Source organism: Oncorhynchus tshawytscha, linkage group LG05 (assembly GCF_018296145.1).
Source record: "Oncorhynchus tshawytscha isolate Ot180627B linkage group LG05, Otsh_v2.0, whole genome shotgun sequence".
NCBI classification, from domain to species: domain Eukaryota; kingdom Metazoa; phylum Chordata; class Actinopteri; order Salmoniformes; family Salmonidae; genus Oncorhynchus; species Oncorhynchus tshawytscha.
The window spans coordinates 36,927,403-36,941,109 of NC_056433.1; the positions used below are offsets into that span (position 1 = coordinate 36,927,403).

The window sequence follows — 13,707 nt, forward strand, 5'->3', positions numbered from 1 at the left end:
CACCGCAGGAGTTTTGGTCTGGCTCGGAGTCCACGGAGCCATAGTGCTGGAAGACCTGCTAGAATAGTGCCTCAGCGACCTGGAGAGCGGTAGGTAGACCAGAGAGAGGGATAAAACGGCAGCGTTTAGAGAATCTGTCAACAACAACCAGAATAGTGGTAAAACCATCAGAAAGGGGAAGATCAGTTACAAAGTCTATGGACAGATGTGACCAAGGCCACTGAGGCACGGGTAGGGGAAGTAGTTTCCCTGCTGGAGCTTGCCGGGGAGTTTTGGATTGAGTACATACCCGACATGAGTTGACATAGTGGGCGACGACCTGCGCCAAAGTGGGCCACTAGTATTTATCAGAAAGGGATTGGATGTTGTGGGTGATACCTGGGTGTCCAGTGGCGAGGGATGTGTGTGACCCCTATCTCCATAGGGTCAGGCCCTGCCTCAGGATGGCCAAAGGAGGAAGCCGAGGAACGAGGGGACCGCCGACGCTCCCGAAGAATGTTATCCAGATGGATGGCCATCGCAATGAGCGCATCCAGGGAAAGGTTGTTGTCCCGACACGCTAACTCCGCCTGGACTCCTTGCGCAGTCCTCTTCGGAATAGGGTGCGGAGTGCCCTATTCAATTCACTGGAGGCTGCCACGGTCCAGAAGGTGAGGGCGTACTCTGCAGTGGCCTGGGGACTATGCCAGAGTTGGAGTATTCGCTCACCTCCTTCTGGGCCTTCCGGTGGATGGTCGATGAACGTCCTGAAAAGAGCTCCTCCTCTCAGCTCCTCCTCTCCTCTCTCCCAGATGGCCGCAGCCCACTTCAATGTCTGCCCGGTAAGCAGGGAAATGACAGTGGAAACCTTGGACCTTTTGGTGGTGGGGGCTCCCATCTGATGGGTGAAATAGAGGGAGGACTGGAGAGACAGTTGGGCATCACTGACCTGGGCGGACTGGTGGGTAGGCTGGGGGACTGGCTCACTGTGACGACTCGTGGTAGGATGACCTCTGCTATTTGAATGTGAATCCTCTTGGGTGGTGTCGAGGTGGTGGAGGACACCATCCAGTCACACACAGTTGCGTCAACTGATCTGGGTGTTGGTGGAGTAGGTGTCCCTGTTCACCGCCCGTCTAGAATATATATTGTATATATCTTTTCTGCTGCTTCCATATTTTTGAGGTAGTGTTCTTTAACGTAGACACAGGGAGTGTGGAAGCAAATGCACTGTGAGTTTAATGAGAACGAACATGGAACGAATACAAAACAAGAGAAGCGTCTGCCGGCTCTGGCGGATCCTGGCTGACTGGCGGCTCTGGCGGATCCTGGCTGACTGGCGGCTCTGGCAGAACCTAGCTGACTGGTGGCTCTGGCGGAACCTGGCTGACTGGCGGCTCTGGCGGATCCTGGCTGGCTGACGGCTCTGGCGGATCCTGGCTGACTGGCGGCTCTGGCGGCTCCAGGCTGACTGGCGGCTCCAGGCTCGATGCTGACTGGCGGCTCTGGCGGCTCCATGCTAGACTGGCGGCTCTGGCGGCTCCATGCTGACTGGCGGCTCTGGACAGGCGGGAGACTCTAGCGTCTCTGGGCAGGCGGGAGACTCTACAGCGGCACTGGACAGACGGGAGACTCTAGCGGCTCTGGACAGGCGGGCACTGGAGACTCTAGCAAGCTCTGGACAGGCGGGAGACTAGCGGCTCTGGACAGGCGGGAGACTCTAGCAGCTTTGGACAGGTGGGAGACTCTAGCAGCTCTGGACAGGCGGGAGACTCTATCAGGCTCTGGACAGGATGAGAGACTCTAGCAGCTCTGGAGAAATGGAAGGCGCTAGCAGCGCTGGACAGGCAGGAGAACCTGTAGCCAAAGGACGGAGAGACAGCCTGGTGCGGGGAGCTGCCACCGGCGGGCTGGTGCGTGGAGGTGGCACTGGATGGACCGGACCGTGAAGGTGTACTGGATATCTTGAGAGCAGGGCTGGCACCATCCGCCCTGGCTGGATTTTCAGTCTAGCCCGGCAGATGTGGGGAGCTGGGATGTAGCGCACCGGGCTAAGCATGCGTACTGGGGACACCGTACGTTCCACCGCATAACACGGTGCCTGACCAGTACAACGCCCGCCACGGTTAGCAAGGCTAGGAGCACTGTAGCGCTGAGCTGGCACAGTCTTCACCAGACGACTAGCACGCACCTTAGGACGAGTGCCATGCATACTGCGCCAAACGAACAGCTCTCTCTCCTCAGTCTCCTCCAATTTCATCAACAACTCCTCGAATGTCTCATAATCTTCCCTCCGTTCACTCTCCTCTAATCTGTACAACAACTCCTCGACAATCTCAGACTCACCCCTCAACTTCGCCGACTGCTCCATTACCACTATGACCGGACCTGGTTTCCTCCTTGGCTTCTTACGGAAAACAGGGGGAGTAAGGAGAGGCGGCCAAAGGAGGAATTGGCTTTGGGGGTGACAAGTGAGACATACCTGCTGGAACACGTGCTACGGGTGGGTGCTGCTATGGTGACCAGCGAGCAGAGATAAGGCGGGACTTTACCTAGCAGGGTCTTGTAGATGACCTGGAGCCAGTGGGTTTGTCGATGAGTATGAAGCGAGGGCCAGCCAACGAGAGTGTACAGGTCGCAGTGGTGGGTAGTATATGGGGCTTTGGTAACAAAACGGATGGCACTGTGACTGAATCCAATTTGTTGAGTAGGGTGTTGGAGACTATTTTGTAAATGACATCGCCGAAGTCGAGGATCGGTAAGATGGTCAGTTTTACGAGGGTATGTTTGGCAGCATGGTGTGAAGGATTTATTGTTGCGAAATAGGAAGCCGATTCTAGATTTAACTTTGGATTGGAGATGTTTTATGTGACTCTGGAAGGAGAGTTTACAGTCTAACCAGACACCTAGGTATTTGTAGTTGTCCACATATTCTAGGACAGAACCGTCCAGAGTAGTGATGCTGGACGGGCGGGCAGGTGCAGGCAGCAATCGGTTGAAGAGCATGCATTTAGTTTTACTTGTATTTAAGAGCAGTTGGAGGCCACGGAAGGAGAGTTGTATGGCATTGAAGCTCGTCTGGAGGGTTGTTAACACAGTGTCCAAAGAAGAGCCGGAAGTATACAGAATGGTGTCGTCTGCGTAGAGGTGGATCAGAGACTCACCAGCAGCAAGAGCGACATCATTGATGTATTCAGAGAAGAGAGTCAGCCCAAGAATTGAACCCTGTGGCACCCCCATAGAGACTGCCAGAGGCCCGGACAACAAGCCCTCAGATTTGACACACTGAACTCTATCGGAGAAGTAGTTGGTGAACCAGGCGAGGCAATCATTTGAGAAACCAAGGCTGTTGAGTCTGCCGATGAGGATGTGGTGATTGACAGAGTCGAAAGCCTTGGCCAGGTCAATGAATACGGCTGCACAGTATTGCTTCTTATCGATGGCTGTTAAGATATCGTTTAGGACCTTGAGCATGGCTGAGGTGCACCCATGACCAGCTCTGAAACCAGATTGCATAGCGGAGAAGGTACGGTGGGATTCAAAATGGTCGGTGATCTGTTTGTTAACTTGGCTTTTGAAGACCTTAGAAAGGCAGGGTAGGATAGATATAGGTCTGTAGCAGTTTGGGTCAAGAGTGTCCCCCCCTTTGACAGGGGGATGACTTGTTGAGACAACTTGTAGTTGTTGGGAATTGTTAGATTATTTGTTAGATATTACTGCACTGTTGGAACTAGAAGCACAAGCATTTCGCTACACTCGCATTAACACCTGCTAACCATGTGTAATGTGACCAATAATATTTTATTTTATTTTGATTTGTACAGAAAGTGAATAGCTTAATCAACTGATAGACAGAATTAGATTACTTCCCAAGCAAAGTCATTTTTTTGTCTCCCCTGCTATAAGAAGGTTGTAGCTCAGCCTCAATGTCAAAGAAACTAAACAATGATATCCCCACATATATTGAAGTCACATCTTTCCTAGGTATTTTAGCTCGATTCCAGCATAAAGCATCACGGAACAAAGCGCTGTTATATCCGTTTTGTTTTCTTCTAAATCTTAACAAAGGGTAGTCCTGTGCTTTTTGCAATTTTCATTAATAAAAAGCACAGGCCTATGGCATACCCTCGCATATCCTCTCAATTCAAGTCTTGGTTTTAATTTAACTTAACAGCCCTTCACTGGCACAGAGGTAGGCTATTTAAAGAGCGCATGGTGGGTGGAGGAATTGCCCGACAAATCTATGGATATACTGTAGCTGCCTATAGCTTAATTACAAGGGATGCACGATATCTCGGTGAACATATCAGTTTAATGCAGATGTGCAAAACCTATGTCAAAGCTGACATGCATACCTATGTAACATAGATACATGATGTAATGATGCCACGTAAAATGTTGCGCTACACGTGCAACTCAGCATTCCAAAACTAGCTCACAATGTCTGCTGTGTGGATCGAGCAGTCATTTGAAAGAGTAACAAAATTTCAGCGAGACAACTCAAAGGCGAAATGGTATTCATTGCCCTTGACAATCAACCGTTCTCTTTCGTGAGTAATGTTGGCTTTCACCAACTGGTCGAGCACCAGTACACAATACCAAGTGTGCTATTTTTCAGATGTTGCCCTACCGGAGTTACACAGTAATAGCGTCCCTGCTATTAGCTTTACGACATACATACTATGGAATGCCGTTTGGGTTTTGCGTGTCAAAAAAAAATACAGTAGCACTGTCAGAGCTGTACAAAAAAGTCTGCAAACAAGCAAACACCGGCCACGAATTATGTGTTTACCGTGTTGGTAATAAAGCATCATTTGTTCGACCACAACGTCTGGGGTAGCTAGCTTTATCATGGTACCTAGCTATCACCAATAAAACCAGCCTGAAAACAATGACCAGTAGAAACTGTAGTCATTTTCAATATTCTTAGCAATGATTAGGAATCCTTGTGAGTAAGTATTTGCTAGGCTACCACTTGTTATTTGCCTATTGAAATTGAACTTCAAAATAAATAGCTAGCCAGCTACTTAACCCTGTTGCCCAAAGCTAACGTTATAAGCAGGAAGCTAGCTTCATCTGGCTAGTGAGGCTCCACTGGACTGGATTATGTGTTGTGAAGCTAGCATTGTTTGCATCCATGAGCTAGCTAGCTTTTTTATGACCAGCACTGTAGGTGCGCGAGACAACTTTACCAGCAATGTAGCATACGTAATGATGAATCGTTGTGACATATGAAATACGAGTGATAGTGTAATCAATGTGTAATAACTATGTACAAAAATATATGAACGAAACAACACAGCAAGTAAGTGAAAGAAATAGGTTTTGATGATGTTTTACTGGTAATGGGGACATACGTAAATGCCAACAAAATTACTTTTTGGTCAGTATGGTGTGTGTGTGTGTGTGTAACCTTTATTTAACTAGTCAAGTCAGTTAAGAAAAAATTCTTATTTACAATGACGGCCTACCCCGGCCAAACCCGGACGACGCTGAGCCAATTGTGCACCGCCCTATGGGACTCCCAATCACGGCCGGATGTGATACAGCTTGGATTCGAACCAGGGACTGTAGTGACGCCTCTTGCACTGAGATGCAGTGCCTCAGACCGCTGCCTCCATGTGTGTGTGTTAACTATTTAACTGTACTAGAATGCTTAAGGCCTCTGAAATTTTAAATATCGGTTATCAGTATCGGTATTGTGTTCTTTGGCAAGGAAATGATTGGATATAGGTATTGGCCGAAAATGTAATATTGGTGCATCACTATTAATTACTTCTGTCAAACAGGTAGGCCTACCTCTTATTTTTTAATTAGGAAGAAATAGGATACAACACAAAGCCCTCTTGTTGTTTGTAGTGTAATTAAAATGATGCCTACTCAAATTTGTCTACTTTCAGCACCATGAACTGTCCATTTACGATTGATTGTGCCTTGGTTGCTGCTTCAAGTTTCAGCACCACAATGTACATGTAAGTTACTCGAATCTGGCTTAGGTGAGGTCAATATCTCTTATAAATAGGCTTACATCATGGGCAAGAATCATATAGTTTTTAATCAAATGTATTATAGTAGTAGAAAGCTATCAAAGTTGACTCCGGTCCTCCTTCTCATCTTTGCGCTCTCCTTCTCAAACCGAACAGAACACCAACAATTATTTTTGGGGTAAGCCTTTAACTCTCCTCCTAAACTGCCACCATATGCCTACACAGCACAGCCATTGGTTAGGCAGTGCACAACATAGTTTTTGATCAGCAAGAGCAGAGCAGGGCTCAGGGTTGGAATATCCACTGCAGTGTGTAATGCAGTCTAGTTTTATTTAAAGCGTCCCAGCAGCTGCAGTACTTAAAAAATATAACTTTTCTCTGTGCTTCCCCGAGCATGCACTTCATATCCGTTAGGCTATGGATCATTTAATTGAGACCACACTAAATAGCCTATAGGCTCATTTTATATTGCGCTCGCAGGGGAGAATCAGAATGAGGGGTGGAACCGGGCTCACATCTATATATAGCCCAACCTTTTCCTGCAGTTGGCTAAATCAGGGTCACACAAGGTCTTTCTTTGTAGTCTTAAACAAATCGACTTTGAAACGAAAGTATACACCTCACACACATGGTTGAGGGCTTCAAAAAAGAAGACACCTGTACCATGTCAGATATAGAGTTGAAGTGTATTACATTTTGAGTTTGCATCCCAATATTACGCTTTATCACAAAAGACTGGAAAATAGCAAAACCGTTTGACATGGAAACACTGGATTTTTGGCAGCTTTTTGAAGTAATGTTTATTTATTATGAAAATACTAAGAAATATTGACATTTCATCAAATACAAATTGCATGACCCTCCCCGGACTAGATTTTAAAAATACTAAACCTTCCCCTTGACTGAAATTGAAAAAGCAAAACCTTCCCCCATTTTCCTCCAGGTACCCATCGTGTAAGTTTCGATCCATCCCTAAGGTCCTTGGACTAAGGACTAATGTTAGGCTCCTGTAATGTCACTAACAGTGACAATAATATCATCCTTTCTATTATTCTATATCATCTTTACAGAACAACTTTAGTTGAATGTTTTTGCCTATTTAATATAATGGCATAAGAGACACTAACTGAACTCTTAAACATACAAACACGTGTCAGATGCAGTAGTTGTTTGCTGCTCCAAATGATCAGGATGGTGATTCTACAGTACCACGGTATTGGATGCTTTCTTTTATATAGCAGAGATCTTTATTTAAGACAACTACTACCACTACGATTTGCTCAGCAGTCCATACAGTCTCTTTTTAAAAATGGTTTATTTGGGGTTATTTTGGGGGTTCTTTCTTTTTTTGTCTTGATAAAAGAAAAAAAAGTTTTACCTTTAATTAGCCAGATAAGTTATTGGGGACACATCCTCTTATCTCTTAGCTATTTGGAATACAATATACCTCTGAGGATATATTGAGGTGGTATTGGATCAGCAACAAGAGGATAAACAAAGATGGCTACACTTATAGATGAGGTGGTGGTTACTTCCCTCCCCCCTGGGCCCAATTACTTCTGTTTATCGCCTAGAGATTCTGTTTCCTTCATAGAATGCATGAGGTCAGCAGTTTTAATCTGGAGACAGTCTGTGCATGTCCTGTTTTTGGCTATGACCAAATAAGGACAGTTAGGCCTATTTTCTTTTCAGTACATACATTGTACTCTCAATTACATTTACTAAATTGTTCAATCAGATTATGGCTTGAAAATAATTGGCAAATAGGCCAACACTGATTTTTTAAATATGAATTTATAAGAAATGTTTTATTCTAGTGTGCAAAGAGGACTCACATACTGTAATACTGAGGTCTCAGTATTATTATTTTTTAAAGAGATTGCATTTCCCATGGTATTTTCAAATATTAGAAATGGTAACTTAAAAAAAACATATTTTTTTTAAAGAAACAAATAATTAGAACAGAGAATTGGACCTAAACAAAATAAAGACTTATACTTGACTTATAACTAGTAAGGTAAAGTAGGCCCCTCTAGCACAAACTGCTACATGCCACAAAACATCTATCACATTTAAACGTTTTTCTCATGTTTTTTTTCTGCAAAATAGTACTGTGTTTGCAATTCAGCAGAAGCTTGAGAAAGAAGCTTTACCACTCTTTTTGTGCTGGAGTCGACACAAAACATTTTTATGCATGCAGACTTAGCTACCTGTTGAGGCCCCTGGATGCCATTGTGGGTCAGTTCAGGTCAGTTGAAGCCCGACGGAAACAAGTGTAGCACAACTGGGGCCCTGCGGTGATCCATATATTGCTGGTCTAGAGTATATTCTAAAATGTGTTGCAGGCCTGTTTTCTTTATTGTGACAGACTGTTGTCTTCTTCCATTATTGATTATCACTACAGGGTATTCCTTTTATTTATTAAAAAAATCGAATTTGAGAGGAATGTTGTAGGCCAATGGCCCAGAATATCACACACATACAGCGCCAGTCAAAAGTTTGGACACACCTAATCATTATAGTTTTTTTTCCTACATTGTAGAATGATAGTGAAGACATCAACACTATGAAATAACACTTATGGAATCATGTAGTGATTCAAATAAAAATGTATATTTGAGATCCTTCAATGAAGTCACCCTTTGCCTTGATGACCACTTTGCACACTCCTGGCATTCTCTCAACCAGCTTCACCTGGAATGCTTTTCCAAATTAATGGCTATTATTATATTATTATTTGTGCCCTGGTCCTACAAGAGCTCTTAGTCACTTCTCACGAGCCGGGTTGTGACAAAACCCCACACTCATTCTTATGTTTAAGAAATGTCTTATAGCGTGTGTGTGGCAGGCTTACAATGATGGAAGAAGAAAAAAACATTTGAGAGTGCGCTGAGGGGGGCAATGAGTATCAAATTTAGTCCAGATAAAAAATGAATTGCTATTTTTATTTGAGGCTTATACTATAAGTTTCTTAATGGTTATGTTGTTATCAATGTGTGTGCTGGCTGGTGTACTGATATAAGTGTGATGTATGCATGAGACATCCTGGCAACTTCGAGAAAAAACACTTGGAATTGTCCTTGTTGAAATTCAAGACTTCTATGCATACTCATGGGGCTAGCATAGGACCTTTAACCCTTTTTCGTGGTATCCAATTGGTAGTTACAGTCTTGTCTCATCCCTGCAACTCCTGTACAGACTCGGGAGAGGCGACGGCAGAAAGCCGCACTGCTTCTTGACACAATGCTCACTTAACCAGGAAGCCAGCCGCATCAACGTGTCAGAGGAAACATCGTACACCTGCCGACGGGTCAGCGTGCACTGCGCCCGGCCCGCCACAGGAGTCGCTTGTGCGCGATGGGACAAGGACATCCGTGCCGGCCAAACCCTCCCCTAACCCGGCCGACGCTTGGCCAATTGTACGCTGCCCCATGGGTCTCCCGGTCGCGGCCGGCTGCAAAAGAGCCTGGACTCGAACCCATAATCTCAAATGGCAGCATAGGATCTCACTCTCCATTGAATACAGGCGGTGGTTGACGTCAACACCCCTCATGGAATATTTTTTTTAAAGTAATGAGATTTAGACCCCTTAAAAAGAGAACTAGGCGGGAGATTGACAGCGCTGCGGACAACACATCCCATTCTAACCGCGGGGACACAAGCATCTCGTCATTATATTCCGTTTTTCTGACACGGAGAGAGCCTTTCCAAGATGTATCCAAGTTCATGCAGTTCCACCCACAGACAAGTGAGAGGCGCTGTAGGGCTCCGTAGAAAGTAAAAGGGGAGGAGCGGTATCGGAGAGTAAAGTAGCCACACGGTCTGTCTGTATGATTGTGTGACCAGGCATGCGCTCGCATCTGAGAACCAACCGACGCTGAGCAGGGAGCGGATGAAGAAGCGTTTGGTGGCATCTGCGAACTCCCGACCACTCCGCTTACTATTGGCAACGGAAAGACGGTAGCCTCGACAGTTACAGCGGACACCTGACACTCAGCAACAGAAGGCCAACATAATACATTTAGCTGTAAAAAGCAACAACGGTCTTTGCTGGATAAAGACAGCATTCACACATAAGGACGAACGCCGGTGCTGAAGCTCAGCTGCGACTAGGGAGGTAAGGAGAAACTGCGTGTCAGCGCACGAAAAACTACTTTATGCATTTTTTATGTGCTCCGTGTCAGCCTAAGTTTACGCTTTACGCGAGGACCTCTCATTATGAGTATCCCGTGCTTTGCCTGAATGTGTGTCAGAAGCAGCTTTGCCTGAATGTGTGTCAGAAGCAGGAGTCAGGTTCATCTGTATCACCCCTTGCTGAGCACCATAATAACCAAATGGGTGTGCGGCTCCCATGTTGTGCGCAAGCGCCTCTACTAGGTTAAAAGAAAATTAATATTCGCGCTAAATTTATAGGGTCGGTGAAAACGCGTATCAGTCTAATGATCCAATACACTCGTTCAAATTGAATAATATTAGTTTCTAATTTCTCAAGTGATTTTTTTTTTCTTTCTTTCATGATCCACTCTTTAAATTGAATAATAGAAGACTGTTTTTAGATTTGGAATGTCCAAATGTTCTACCCTATTAAATTGAGATTTATTGGTTTGAAATATTGGTGTGGCAGGGAAAACGGGATGATTTTTAAGTCTGTGCTTCAAGTGGACGCTACCACTTCAGAGCGGGGAGATTAGCTTTGCCTACACTATACAATAAAGTGGCACATGAATGTTTGCATAGCCACAGGGTTTGGGTAAAGCCCCATATGAGACAGACATTTTACGGTCCATTATTATAACCTATTACAGATATAGACACTAGCCTCTACACCAGGGACCATCAACTAGATTCGGCCTGCAGGCTGATTTTCTTAAAATTGTAAAATGATTTATAAATATTTCTTCAGAGGAGGGTCAGGGGACCGGAACATAATTTGTAAACTGCAAATTGACCGCAAGAAGCCCAAACAGAGAATATTTGACTACAACATAATCATGTCAAACCTTATTTGTTAAATCTGAGATATTGAGAGCGTGTGGGGAGGGGGCAATAAAATCACCAGCGGGCAGCCAGTTGGGGAACCCAGCTCTATATGGTGAACAAGTGGGATCCTATGTTACCAGTATAGCTGACACAAATGCATAGCCTATAATGGAGACAATGCCCCTGTTTTGGGATAACCTATGCATCCTTCATTCCTCCCATTCTTGGAGACCTCGCCGATAGGTGAAAGAAGATTTTACGCTAGGCTAACAACCAAGTCATGTCAGATTGGTGATTATTTCTATACCCTATGATCATTGATCTAATATAGCCTATATATTTAGATAAATGATTATTTCAAGAAAGGGATCATTCAAACATGAATATATTCAAACAGTGCCTATATGCTGCTTTGCGGGAGTGGTCCTTGAGTTGCCTCTCCACCCACAGACACGTTTGCACGAAATCCTTGCTTCACTCCTCCCACAAGCTGTTGGATAGGCCTATAGGCCTACAATATAATGCCAGTAGGCTGTAGTCTAATTTACTTTCACTTGCCCACTGTAACCTACTGTTAGCCTACAGGTTATGGGTACTCAATCGAGTGGGCCGATGTCAGTTTATGGACACATATGCACTCATAGTGTAGCTCCAGGTCTCCAGGATCCCAAGATAATTAGCCTACAGTCATTAGGAGGATGGTTGCCATAAGCGGGAAATACTGTTAGCAAAGCACCATCGTTAGTAAAGTTGTCCATGACATGAAGATAAACAAATAAATGTGCCACTGTCCAAGTGTTTATTAAGATATGATGTGGTGGGTATTAAGGTACGATACGGAGCGGGACACTTCCATGGCCAACATCACATTGGTAAAGCCGGCAGGTACTGTAGTGTGAATCAAGCCTAGGATTAAAGGGCTTTGGTAGCATGCATCTGTAGTCGAAGATGTGAGACTATGCATTTGTCTCCGAGCTGGGCTCATTTTAACGGGATTCTCACCTCAGCTTTATATGGGCAGGAATGTCACTGTATAGTTACAATTACTAGTCTTTGTGAAGGGATAAGGCTGTGGTGGTGGCAAAGTAAGGGAGTATGTGCATGTGTTTGTGAAAGTGTGTGTATGTACACACACAAAGTGTTTGTGTGCCTGTGTTAGCATGTGTGCTGTTGTTGGAGTCTTATAAGGTTGCTACAGTAAGGGCATAATTGAGTGTGTCTTTGCCTCCGCAGTGATAAACATGCAGACCATGCATCACCATCAGGGAATTATTAAAGTGAGCAGTGGGGAAGGCTTAGTTTAGATGTATGATCTCTGAGGCAGAGAGCTCAGCTCTGTGTTAGTTAGCTCTGTCTGTGGCAGAGCTGGTCTGGGTGAACTTCTGTAGGATCTCGAATGAAGCAAACAGAGGCAGGCAATCAATGTTTATGTTTTTTGGAGTTTGTTACACTCTAATAGACTTGGGGCCTTTTGCAAAAACCAACTGCCAGCCTAACACGGAACCCAAACCGGCTGCGCGCGTGCGCCATCGTGCTTAAATTTATTTTGTCCCCCCCGCACCAAACGCGATCACGACACACAGGTTAAAATATCAAAACAAACTCTGAAACAATTATTTGGGGACAGGTCGAAAAGCATTAAACATTTATGGCAATTTAGCTTATTAGCTAGAACTTGCTACCCAATTTGTCCTGGGATATAAACATTGAGTTGTTATTTTACCTGAAATGCTGAGCAAGAGGACAAACACCAGTCTCAACTTCAACAGTGAAGAGGCGACTCTGGGATGCTGGCCTTCTAGGCAGAGTTGCAAAGAAAAAGCCATATTTCAGACTAGCCAATAAAAAGAAAAGGTTAAGATGGGCAAAATAACACAGACACTGGACAGAGGAACTCTGCCTTGAAGGCCAGCATCCCGGAGTCACCTCTTCACTCTTGACATTGAGACTGGTGTTTTGCGGGTACTATTTAATGAATCTGCCAGTTGAGGTGTCTTTCTCAAACTAGACACTCGTATTGTATTTGTCCTCTTGCTCAGTTGTGCACCGGGGCCTCCCACTCCTCTTTCTATTCTGGTTAGCGACAGTTTGCTCTGTTCTGCGAAGGGAGTAGTACACAGCGTTGTACGAGATCTTCATTTTATTGGCAATTTCTCGCATGGAATAGCCTTCATTTCTCAGAACAAGAATAGACCAACGAGTTTCAGAAGAAAGGTTTTTTTCCTGGCCATTTTGAGCCTGTAAACAAACCCACATGATGATGCTCAACTGGTCTAAAGAAGGCCAGTTTTATTGCTTCTTTAATGAGGACAACAGTTTTCAGCTGTGCTAACATAATTGCAAAAGGGTTTTCTAATTTTCAATTAGCCTTTTTAAAATGATAAACTTGGATTAGCTAACACAACGTGCCATTGGAACACAGGAGTGATGGTTGCTGATAATGGGCCTCTACGCCTATGTAGATATTCCATTAAAAATCAGCCGTTTCCAGCTACAATAGTCATTTACAACATTAACAATGTCACTGTATTTCTGACCAATTTGATGTTATTTTAATGGACAACAAAATGTGCTTTCTTTCAAAAACAAGGACATTTCTAAGTGACTCAACTTTTGAACGGTAGTGTATTTTTTGGGGTTATTATTACTATTATTATTGAATTTCTTACCTTTTATTTAACTAGGCAAGTCAGTTAAGAACACATTCTTATCTATTCACATATCATCTTTGTCAAATGAAAATGTAGTATAATAAAGTCAT

The 13,707-nt window shown here is 44.4% G+C and overlaps 1 protein-coding gene across 1 annotated transcript in view; it reads left to right on the forward strand.

The window, feature by feature from the left end:
* Positions 1–9,772: 9,772 nt before the first annotated feature.
* The window catches only part of LOC112232943 (kelch-like protein 29), a 361,010-nt gene continuing 357,075 nt past the window's right edge, over positions 9,773–13,707 (forward strand). The window contains exon 1 of the mRNA XM_042321862.1: positions 9,773–10,083. The gene's annotated coding sequence lies outside the window, so the exon portion shown is untranslated. The remainder of the gene's footprint in view (positions 10,084–13,707) is intronic.